Raw genomic sequence first — 12,500 nt, 5'->3', positions numbered from 1 at the left:
GCATCATGACTCATTGAAAGTGATAAACATTTACCTTATTAGTATCAGAATGCTTTCAGGTTAACGTCTAAACTGCCATCATTTCCCCACAGAGGTCAGAGCACTAAAAAGGTGGACAGAATTGAAACACTCTGACACTCTGATCACTTTTGCACACCCTACAAAAACATAACAAAACACTTAAACCGTATATATATATATATATAAATTCAGAGGTGCATTGCATGACTAAAACTTTAAGAGGAATGTCTTTGTGCATGGCATCTGTGATTAAGGCAAGGCTTTATGAGATGGGAGGGTTTGATGGATGTTAGATTATACAAACAGCCACTAATAAATGCTCCAGTCCAACCTGCCCAATAAGACTCGTAATTACCAAATGATTTACGGTCTGTTGTCACAAACAGACTTTGCCTGAATTGCTCTCCCTCTGCCAAGGAACCAATCCCAGATCGTCAATGAATGTGAGGGTGTGTGTTTGGGGTGGAAAACGTAATATTGTAGTTTCTTTTTCATTCAAAGCTTATCAGGTTGTCAGTCACATGCGCACACACAACCAATGTGCCATTAATACACACACATACAGAGAGAGAGAGAGAGAGAGAAAGTGAGACAAAGCTAAAACCTATACCTCTGTCACATATTTTAGTTCCAAGAGCACAGCATAACATCACAGTGGAATAGCTGCTCCTCCATGCCGTTGATAGCAGGCTTTTGGCATCGTCACAGCTAGCAGGACCCCCTGCTGAGCGGAGCCTTTCTGCAGACGGGATGGAATTATCGCAGCAGTTCACTTTGGCCAGGCTTCAAATGTCAAAATCTCACGGCCGTGCCAATCTCTTACCTTCGTAGCCCGCCATATAACAGGCTCTGCCAAGAGTCCACAGAGGTGCTGCTGTCTTCCCTGCCTCCTCCTCCTCCTGCTCCTCTTCCTCCTCCTCCTCTTCCTCCTCCTCCTCCTCTTCCGCCTCCTCTTCCGCCTCCTCCTCCTCCTCTTCCTCCTCCTGCTCCTCTTCCTCCTCCTGCTCTTCCTCCTCCTCCTCCTCCTCTTCCTCCTCCTCCTCCTCCTTCTCCTCCTAATCCTCCTCCTCCTCTTCCACCTCCTCTTCCTCTTCCTCCTCCTCCTCCTCTTCTTCCGCCTCCTCTTCCTCTCTACCTTCCCCCATGCAGCTCCCCACACACACTCGTAATGAATGGGGAATCGGTCCCTGGCGGAGCGGCTGATTAGGTGACTCAGGTCTGTTTGATGAGATCTGACGCCGTGTTCGACAGGAAGGTTGGCTTTTCCCCCCGGAGATGAGGCCGATCACGCCTCAGAGAGACAGCGACGCGGCGCCTCGGCCAAGGCTCAAATGAGACAGAGCCCACGGGGGGTATATTACCACATGAGAAGTCAGACTGCGCCTTGAAGCATCAGAACATCCAATTTTTTGCTAAAGAGACCTGTGTCTATAGTGAAGGCATCGTTATTCAAATAATATGGGCAAGGTACCAAAAGAGCCGGGCGCTGGTGGATGTGACTTCTGGCCTGTCTCCTGACGGTGCCTGGAGTGAGAGGGAGGCGTGCTTGTGCTGACTGAGGAGGAGATGCCTGGCTGGGTAACATGAGCGGCTCAGTTGAAACCCTAAAGAGCAGCCTCACCTCTTGTGCTCACCTCCACAAATCAGACTTGAAGAGGAGGAAGAAGAAAGTGGAAAAGAAGAGGGAAGTTTTACTCTCCCCCTCCTCTCCTCCTCCTCCTCCCTCCCCCCTGTCTTCTCCTCTTCACACCTCCAAAGTCAGTTGAAGGTGGCTGGCTACTGCTGCCTCCTCTTCCTCCTCTTCTGTGTAGTGTCTGCCACAGATGGTCTCCAGCGATGCGTTCGATGGCGGGCCCATCCCACACAGTAAACACACTTCAGTCCGCAGGATGATACTGATGTTAAAGCACCGGATGATAAATGGACGTGCTACCCTTCACAGGTCCTGGGAAAAACCCACACAGATGGATGTGTGTGCATCTGCCCGTAGCCTTCGCTAACTCTGTTTGTTGATCTTCCTTCTTGTTTTTGTTTGTGTTTGTGGCATGTTTTTATTTACTTATTTACTTGTTTAGATGAGTGGGGTGTAGGTGAACATTCACTTTTTTCACGTTCCAACCTTGCATTGTCCTCCCCATGTTTGACAGAGAGATTAGCTTAATCTATCATTTAATCAGATTACCCCTGCAGGTGTGTCGGTGATGAATGCATGAATATTATCCAGTTACTCACATCTGTTACGCTCTGCAATTATAATAACAGCCCCCCCCTTCATCCCCCCCCCCCCCCGCCTTTTTTAATCTCGGCTTGCACCTGAAACCTGCACTTGATTTGAAAGTCAGATTATGTTAATCTTCAATTCAAACAGGCCAAGGTTATCATCATGGCCCAGTCTCAGCGCTAGCGGAAACAGGAACCGCCACAGCGTGGTGGCCCCTTCTGGTGTGTTTGGCGGCGGTTATATGAGGCAGGTTAATGTCCAAGGTTTAGTATTCAGTGTGGGTAGGAGCACACACAAACACACACACACACACACTATCTCCCCGCGATCTGCCTCCCACGGCTGCATTAAGGAGGTCCCTGGGCAGTGTGGTCATTACACTGCCCTGGAGCTGCTTGTCTCGTAGGTCCATTTCATATCTCCACAAGGGTCACGCGGTGGGCTGGACCAGCAAAGGACAAAGAGAGAGAGGCTTTATGACGGCTGCTTCACCACCAGCTCCTGTATGCGGGGACACGACACTCGCGATTCCCTCTCTCTCTCTCTCTCTCTCTTCTTTTCTCTCTATCTCTCCATCTCGCCAAAACTCTCTCTGACTGGATTTCTCTGCCTATCTCTCTCTTCTGTCTGTTCATCTCTCTCTCTCTCTCTCTCTCTCTTTCTCTCCTTGCATCTCAGATCATCTCAGAAGACAAAAAAGAGTTCCCTCCAGTGAGGTTGGTTTGCGTGATGATGGAACCACGTCCCTAAGTACCTGGCCGCGCCCCACTCTCTCTGACAGCTGCAGGAAACTTTGACTCCTCCTGTCCCCTGGACCCCACCCTGCCCCTCCTGCCCCCCACCTGCATCGCTCTTTGGTCCAGTCCAGCCCTTGCTGTTGCCCAGTGACAGTTGATGCACACCTCTGTTGCCCTAGTGGCTGTACCAACCGTCAGTCTGCGTGGGGGGGGAATGAATGTGTCAGTCTGGCTGTTACTGTAATGGTGTTGGGCCTGGAAGAGCAGCTGGAGAGTCTGACTGAAGAGTTAATAGGGAAGGGAGCAGAGAGGCAGGGGGTGGTGGAGGAGTGGGGTGGTAATGGGGGGGGTAGCGTGATGGAGGTCGGTGCTTTTGGGGAAGGGCAGTGGGGTAGGAGGTGGTGGAGGACTCCTGCTGGCCCCTGGGGAGGGAGAGCAGACCCAGGGTAGGTCGGCTGAGGGAGCCTGGGGAGGACAGTATAGCCAGGCAGGAGAGGCCATGGACCAGCTCTCTTTTTCTATGTCTCTGTGTTCTCTCTCTCTCTCTCTCTCTCTCTCTGTCTGACTGATCGGGTAATTACTGCTCTAGGCCTGTGGATGCCTGGAGTGTCAGCTTCACTGTATGCTCTGTGAGTGTGGGAGGGAAAGGCCAATGGAGGATACAGTACATATATCTATATGTGAGCCTGTTATTGTAAGTCAGTGGATGTGTATGCTGTGTGTGTGTCCTTGTACTTTTGTGTACAAGGTTTGTGTGTGTGTGTGTGTGTACTGTATCTATTTGTGCAAACCTGCTCGCCTACTTGAGTTTATTTTCACACGCATTTGCATAGATATTTGTGTTTTGGTATTCCTCCTCGCCGGCTGCCTGCTCTTTATCATGCAGACTCTAAATGGAGTCCAGCACGCTGGTTTCCGCTCCTCCATCTCCTCCCCTGTCCTCTTCTGCATTTCGGAGCGTGACTTTCAGCTGAGTCTGCAGTGGCGCAGAAATTGGCACGCGGCGAACATTGCGGAAGCCTCTAATTCTGTTTTATTAGTTGCCATTTTCCTTGGCTGCGAATGAGGGCCATTTGTCAGGGACGTTTAGGATTTAAAAGCCTCGTATGATGCTTCTCCGGAATAAAAGGCCTTTGAAGTGTTCCTTAATGATTTTTTACATCTATAAAAAGGACAATAGAGTGTGAGCCTCTAGTGTTGGTGAGAGTGTTTTGATAGCACCCAGCTCGAGAGAGATGCACTCTTAAGATGGGGATGCTCAGTGTTTTAAGATGCATTGATTGATTGATAACTGTGGATGGATTTTTGTTGTAGCCGCAAAGCTGGTCTATCTGTCACTGCCAGAGTGAAGCACTTTATTCCGACGGACAGTGACAGATGAAATAAGAACTCCCTTTTTCTCTTAATGCTGTGTGGTTCCGGAGCCGCAAATACAATAAAATGTAAATGCAGGCTGTATACTTAAAAGCACTACCAAGACATACACTGAAGTGGGATATTTGTTGTTGGAAAACAGGAACTTCGGTACGACAAACTTAAAATATGTCTCTTTTTAAAACCATGGACTGTTGTGGTCTGTAACCATTTACTCCTGTAAGTTACAAGGTTGTGTCAGTGGATGTACAGTGCATAAGTTAGTGTGATTGCTCAGTGCTTCGCAGAGCAGATTGCATTACATTGGAGTATTGACTTGCTTACCCAGGAGATAACCACTATTGATTATCTTATCACATGACAGCCATTTATAAAACTTTCTCTCTTCTCTCTCTCTCGCTGAGACTGATCAAGATAAATCTTCTCTTCCCTTTGGGGCTCTTCAGGTTAATGTTCTACCTTCAGCAGCTGAAGGCGAGGCAATAACACCATACCACTCTTTGCCTGATCAATTTAATAATGTGATACTAATCTTATCGACTGTAGTTTGCTCTCCACCACGTCCATTTATTCTCTTCAATAGCCTTCTCCAGTCACTTTCAATTACCACGGGATGCATCTCAGCCTACTCTAAAGTAGCTGCAGGCATTTCTAAACCATGTCTGTATAATGAATGTGTGTCTGTTTGTGTGCGTGTGTGTGTGAGTGTTTTTGTGCGTGTGTGTGGGTGTGTGTGTGTGTGTGTGTCGTAGTGCATGTCTGCTCAGATGTTTTTTCTGTAAATGGCACTTTCTGTGAGCACAGTCTTTGTTTTACATACAAACACACACACACACACACACCCACAAAGTTTCGACCTCAAGATGGGAATAATTGCTTCCTTGTAAATCAAACAAATTTCTCAGTCGGGGATTTCTGGCTGGTGTTCTGATTGTGTAGGCGTAACCTGGTTCTCGGCTAGTCTGTGCCCTGACCACCAGTCCAGATGAAGACGGATCGCTCTCCCAGTCGGCTCTCTGCCTTGAGCTGTTTTTCATCTGCCCGGCTGGAGTCCTGCTCTTACAGGGCCAGTGGGTGCTGGAATCGATACGCTCGGCCTGCCCCCTGTCAGTTCCGCTAAAACCATGAACTGCCGGGGTGTGTTGTGCAACCACTCAGTGCTGCACATTAGTCTGTGCATGTGTGTGTGTGCGTGTGTGTGTGTGTGTGTATCCTAGTTGCAGTCGATGTTTGGTAAATTTGGCATGGCCTGTTTGTGTCAAGACACATTGTTATAGTGTGAGTGTGTGTGTGTGTGTCTGTGTAGATAGTGTGTATTTGTAAACGGCTCTGAGCTCATTGTCCTTAATATTGATTGTGTGTGTGTGTGTGTCTGTGTGTTTGTGTGTGTGTGGTGGTGGTGGCGGGGGAGACTGAATGTGCCTAAAAATTGATTAATGATAATTAGCTCGTTCTCACACTCGTAGTGGCCTGACTGCTGTGAATGACCAAGCATGAAATAGCTACCACTAAGCCTTGCACATCGATCGATGGCCTTATATGTAACAGATCAATAGGACACAAGTGTGGGCGGCAATGGTCCTGTAGTAAAGGAGACTTTATATCGATAGGCACATTTTGTCCTCTTCACCAGGAATGTGACAGTAGACCAGTAAGTACAGCATGAGACACACACACACACACACACACACATACACCCACACACACACACTCCACACAAAATGTGTGTGAGGAGACAGCAGAGTCTGCCGTACTGAACACAAGTTTAGTAGAGGCATCAGCAATAACACACACAGACACACACACACATCCATACACACACACACACACCTTGAGGCTTCCTGGGAGTCCAGCAGTGATCGCTTCACTGATCACAGCAGCCCTGGTGTGGGTCATCTAGCCTTGTCCGTGGCTATTTTTAACTGCACATCCCTCGCCTTGCCCTCTATCCTTCCTCCCCTTCCTCCCCCACTCTTCTTTTCTCTTTACTCCTTCTTTTCTCTTCACTCCTTCTTTTCTCTTCACTCCTTCTTTACTCTTCACTCCTTCTTTACTCTTCACTCCTTCTTTACTCTTCACTTCTTTTCTCTTCACTCCTTCTTTACTCTTCACTCCTTCTTTACTCTTCACTCCTTCTTTACTCTTCACTCCTTTTCTCTTTTTCTCTTCACTCCTTCTTTACTCTTCACTTCTTTTCTCTTCACTCCTTCTTTACTCTTCACTCCTTCTGTCGGCTCTCTACTTTGCAGCCCAGTTTTCTTCGCTGGCTCATCTCAAACATTTTGAAAGTCGGTTTTGTCATCATAATGAGGTCAATTGTCACAGTTTTTGCACAGCTTATTACTTTCTGTCTCCAACGGTTAGCGAAAAAAAAATGCTATCATGAGTTTCAGCAAAACCATGCATACAGTCTGCCTACTCTAAATTTCTTACTTAGGTCTCTTGTGCTTGAGCTTTCTTTGGCATGTGGCTTGTCCTCCCTGTGGGTATAGTAGGTGTATTGTGGGTAATATTTGGGGTTGAAGGACTTTTGTCTGAAAACGTAATATTCAACACCTCTGAAAGACTTTCTAAGTGTATTTTAGTGGGTTTTTCATCAGTGTCCTTGTGAGACTTTTTCGACAAAGCTTTGTTTCCTGCTTTATTATCGAATGTTTCGCTTTGATAGATTATGCTGCAGCGCGAGGCAGAGAGATGGAGATGGAGATATGGGAAATACTGAAGGAGCCAGAGCCATGGGGTAGATTCAGTATCTGATTCAGCCGAGCTGTGATAAAGGGCTTTAGTGGGAAGCACATGCGCTCCCCTCGGCACATGGTCATTGAGAGAGAGAAAGAGAGAGAAAGAGAGAGAGAGAAAGAGAGTGAGAGAGAGAATTAAATGAACAGTGGTATTTATTTATCTCAACAAAATGTCAAAAGGCAATAGGCATAATTAGACTAGACTCCATCAGTGTGCATCATTATTGTTTATATGGTATCTATCACTAAATCCATCAGTGTGCATGGTAATGGCAGTGGCAAGCTCTGGCAGCAGCTGATCCAGTGCCTAAGGGTAACCGTAAGCAGGGTTGCTCCGGGCTCCATAATGGGGCTTATCGGCTCAGCACACACAATGCCCAGGTCAGGCACTCGCGCCGCTCTGCTCCTCTGCGTGGACAGCTGGAAACTCCATATCAGACTGGATGACGGCAGCCCCTTTTGGGGGGCTAGCTATTTTAAATCCTTAGCCTTTGACTCACCCGGAATGCCTCAATTTCCATCAATCTGCCATCACTAACAGCTGAGCCGCCAACTACAGTTTAAATGGAACATTCAGCCGGGAGGGATCTGAACATTGGTTTATAAACTGTTCTTTTTGGAACAATGTGTTATGAAACAATCATGAAGGCTAAAATGAAGAGAAAAAAAAATCCTTGTCCACAAGAAACAGCAGGCGGGAAAATGGTTATTTGCGAGTCCGTGGCAGACTCTCCATCTTCTGCATTAGAAATAACAGGCTGCAGTCAGAATGGGCCCTGACATGTTCAGTGTGTCTTATCACAGTACTACTGAATAGGGTTCTACTCTCATTCTTAGTTATTCTCTGTATGCAGGCCCGAGTGTTACAAAGTCCGATGTGTATAACTAGCCACCTCGTATATTTTTTGTATGCTCAGTGGTAATACATCAAACCTCAGGCGGTGAACTTGAAGTGATCATTCTAGTCTTATATTTTTGGGGATACTGTGATAAGCATGTGCTGTGAAAAACTGGAAATATGTTTTCAAGCTGTAAAGTGTATTAGGGCTGTGCAATTAATCAAATGAATCAATCAATTATCAAGTATGACTTCCAATGATTATAAGAACAACAACCGGAATATAATGATTATTTAGCTGCACTCCGTTTTGCAACAATGCTCTCTCGTTTTATCTTTAGTTTTAAATCAATATTTTCAGATAGATTTTTTATATTGTTTTTCCAAAATCATTGTTTTCAAAACCATTGAATAATTGTGTTAAATATTGACCAAAATTCAGATTCAGAGAGATTTATTTGCCACATACTGTACACAGTTCTAACAGTATACATAGCTAGTGATGAAATGTAGCAATGAAAACCGATAGTGAATATAATGTATTACGCAAAGCGTTTGTATATTTAAGAAAAATGCATGAATTCTTTGTCACCTTTGAATACAGGGCAGCATGTTTGACTGCAGCTATCCTTAGTGCTGCTGTAGCGAATCAAGAAATAGCTTGACAGCTCCCCACCCCGCTAAGCCACCCATATCTCCATAACAGCACATCCCGGATAGTCCTGAAACTCCAGTGAACTCTCCTCGGCCCAATGTTCATTCAGTGCCTCTGAGTATTTCTGTTCTGAGCTGGTTCACATAGGACACTGGGGGGTTTTAATGGTGTTTCCAAGGGGGCCTCTGAGTGAACACCTAAAGAGAGACTGTGCTACACAAGGCCACCTGGAGTCCCAAGGGGAAATGGAGTTTGAAAATGGTGATAGTCAGAGACTATATAGAGAACAAAGGTGGGCGGAGAACCAAAGACTCAGGTGGAGAGGGAGGGCTGAGTGAGTTGGGAAGGATGTGTGGGAGTGGGAGTAGGCTACTGCATTGATAGTGGCTTGTGCAGCAGTGAATGGAGGCAATGATGGATGACTCCGTCGACTCTTATTGTTAAGCCAGAGAGAAGCAATGAGGGGGGTGGTGGGGGTGGGGGAGGGGGGGGGGGGTGGAGGGTAGGCGCAAAGGGGTCCCTTTTTGTGTTATCACAGGAGTCAGGGGCAGGTGCGGTCTCCATTCTTCTTCTCGTCCGCAATTGCTTTGACAGCAGAAAAGGATGCAGCCAAATCTCTAGTCCAGCAACTTCCATTGTAGGGAGGTTACTACAGTTGTGGAGGAAAGAGGAAAGTCAATATAAACTCAGTTTCTATTAGGCTACATACGTGCTGTAAAAGTTAATCAGTTCATATTAGGTCTCTGTAAAAATAAATATCTAGACATAACATAAACATAATAAGGCCCGGGGACCAGATCAGGCCCGCCAGCAGGTTTCATACGACCCCCCAGATGTTTTGGGTAGGAAGGGACAATTAGGAAAAAATAAAGACATTCACATCCAGTTGTCTTCAACAATGTGTTAAGAAAGATCTCTATGATATGATAAATTGATTAAACCTAGTGTTACCCATATGAAGTTCTATTTACTCCTTTGGTGACATATTTAAGTGATGTGGTTTATTCTGAAAGAATAAGAGTTGCGACATATGTGGGTAAGCAGATGCTTTACTTGAGTCCCAGATAACAAACTCAATACAATACATGACAAAAAGTATAGGCTCACAAATTATGAAATACAGTGCAATTATAATAATGTAATATGATATTAATATAATTAAGCAATATAGCACGAGTGGGAATGGGGAGAGTGGGGAGAGCCGTGGGAATATCCATGAATGCATGTTACAAGGACACTGGGCCATGTCATGTAAGGGACATGGTACTGCAAAAAAACGGAAACATAGCCTACATTGCAGAACCACTCAACTTTATGAATTTATGGTGAATAAATGTTACACTACTGTGCACAGCCTGACGTGACGATGCTAGCACGTTAGCAGCGGTTAGCTAACTATGCTAACGTTAGTTATCTACACGTCTCATCCAAGTGACAATCATATTACCGTATACACAATGCTGGCAATGCTGAGAACAATTAGCATCCTCGTTTATCTTACTTACATTAAGTTGACAGTGTGGCTTAATCCACAGATGTGGTGAAGCACTGTTTCGTTATGGTTTGCTAAGGAGTAACCCATTGCTTGAAAAAGTGGAGAGCTGGGATGAGAACATTGTGTCAAATCTTCGCATTGTATAGCGGAGTGATTTATTATTAAATTAAATTCCAACTCATGGAACGTCTCTCGGCCAATCAGAAACAAATAAAGTTCCATAGAACCCAATTGTTGTAATTATAATAATATAATATAATAAAATATAATACAATATATATGATAAATTGATTAAACCTAGCATTACAAACCATCCTCAGAAAGGAATAGGCCAGCAAAAACTGACATGGAAGTAGGGAATTTCACGTAAGAAAGAGCAGTATATGACAGCAGATTTGTACAGTAAAGGAGTATATCATCAAATAACACTCTGATACACAAGCAGAAATGCAGAAAAGAATTATAATGACCATGACAACGAACAAATGTTTTTTACTTGAGTAGCCAGAAGATGACACAATCATACAAGTAAGCCAAAACTAGCACAGTGTTTAGGCAATCTGGTCGATCTCTGCGCTAGTCCTGGCGAAATATTGATCTTAAGTAGCCCAATAAAGGCTGCCATGGTTGCATTTTTGGCGTTCCACTCAAGAACAAACAATTCTACAGCATAATCTACCGTAGCCTACAGCACATCGCGATGTGTTAGCTCACTGCCTCACAAATTCCCACAAGTTAACCCGGAAAAAGACATGAAGAGAGAAATTGCAGCAGTTGTGTTCTTTCTGAAGAGACTGATAAAGAAAACAGGAAAAGTGGAGTCAGAGAAAGTTGAGCTATTTGTGGAACGGCTCATGATAGCATTGCATGACAAGTACAAGGGCCATTGGTACAACGAGAGCCCCAGCAAAGGTCAGGCGTTCAGGTGTATCAGGATAAACAGCGCACAGAGAGAGGACCCGGACCTGATGCTGGCTTGTGAGAAGAGCGGTGTACAGTACGCTGACCTGGGCCTGCCGCGCGAACTCACCTTATGGGTAGACCCAGGTGAAGTGGTGTGCAGATGAGAAGAAACGCGCTTGCACAATTGCCAGCTTCTCCGGAGACGAGAGCGCAAACGAAGTGGACGTGACAAAAAAGGTGATTACCGCTGTAGAGAACATTATCGCCAGCCATCACTGTAGCTCCTCATCTGACAGAGAAGGCGGTGGCAGGGGACAGAGGCATACTAACATTCCCATCAACACTCGTCGCTCTTTCCAACTGGCTAAAATTTGCGCTCCTTCCCGGTTAAGACAGCCTTTTTCTGGACCAATCTACAACGAGTCCGTTGTCAAATTAAATTCTCTCTGAATTACTATTTGGCCTCCGAGTTGTGTTCCTTAACAATAAATAATTTATGATTTATTTGTTTAATTTAAGCTATATCATTTTATATGTAAGATGTTTTATTATTAGACATGTTTTGTAAATTGCTTATGGACAAAACTCTCCTGCATTACATAACCATAGCCTAGCTGAATAAGTCTTGAATACATATTGTAGTCCTACTGTATACAACCCAATGTTTATGGGTAGGCTACCAGCTACCTTCTGGCTTGATGTTGAGTGGTGTCAGAATTTGTTTTTTTGGGCAAGAAACTATGCTATTGTATGGAAAATATTTATAATTTTTTTTGTATATTTGCATATATTTAAGTTGGCTGAGACAGTCTGCCAGTGATTTGAGCACTGAATAAACTCCGCTTTCAGAAGGAACTGCTACCTGAAATAACCGAGCTGTAAGGAAATTAGGTGATGCCTATGTCACAATCACAAAAGTAGACCTACTATTAACTAATGTGTGTGTGCATGACTGTATGTGATGGAGGGAGAGAGAGAGAGAGAGAGAGAGAGAGAGAGCAGATTGTGCCCCCTGGTGTGTGAAGCGGAGGCTGGGTTCAGCCCCAGAGCCTGTACTGCAAATTAGGGCCACTGATAGAGAGCTTGGGAGCCCTGAAACAATGCTGCCTCGGCTGTCATTTCCAGCACAAATGACACACACAAGTGTGTGTGTGTGTGCGTATGCAGCAGAAAGATTCAGCACTTTTTTTCACAACAGCAGTGCTTTACGTGGACTGGGGGCTGTGGCAGCGTTTAACCTGCACTAAGCTGAGGCAGGCAGCACCCTCCCCGCCTCACCAAACCCCATCCCCCAACCAACGTATAAGCCCAGGACAGGTAGATTGATGCTGGGGCCTGTGGTCACCTTAAGGAAGCAATAAGCGAAAAATTTCTTGCACGCCAAGCAGGAAATGTTCACTTAAAACTGGAGGAAGTGTGTGTGCGTGCGTGCGTGTGTGTGTGTGTGTGTGTTTGTGTTTTGGGGGGGGGGGGCAGCATGGGTAAGGTGCAGAGAGCGATGGCAGCTTCCACTAT

The 12,500-nt window shown here is 45.4% G+C and overlaps 1 protein-coding gene and 1 pseudogene across 1 annotated transcript in view; both read left to right on the top strand.

Moving 5' to 3' along the window:
• The window catches only part of LOC143125361 (RNA-binding Raly-like protein), a 73,981-nt gene that overhangs the window by 29,256 nt on the left and 32,225 nt on the right, over positions 1–12,500 (top strand). The gene's annotated exons all lie outside the window — the stretch shown is intronic.
• The window catches only part of LOC143126046 (protein BTG3-like), a 6,545-nt pseudogene continuing 4,879 nt past the window's right edge, over positions 10,835–12,500 (top strand).

This window comes from Alosa pseudoharengus, unplaced genomic scaffold (genome assembly GCF_046254945.1).
Source record: "Alosa pseudoharengus isolate Yale_2024_CS ecotype anadromous, Long Island Sound unplaced genomic scaffold, YU_APseudo_1.1 YU_APseudo_1.1_scf_16, whole genome shotgun sequence".
NCBI lineage: Eukaryota > Metazoa > Chordata > Actinopteri > Clupeiformes > Clupeidae > Alosa > Alosa pseudoharengus.
This window is presented reverse-complemented; position numbering and strand designations above follow the sequence as displayed.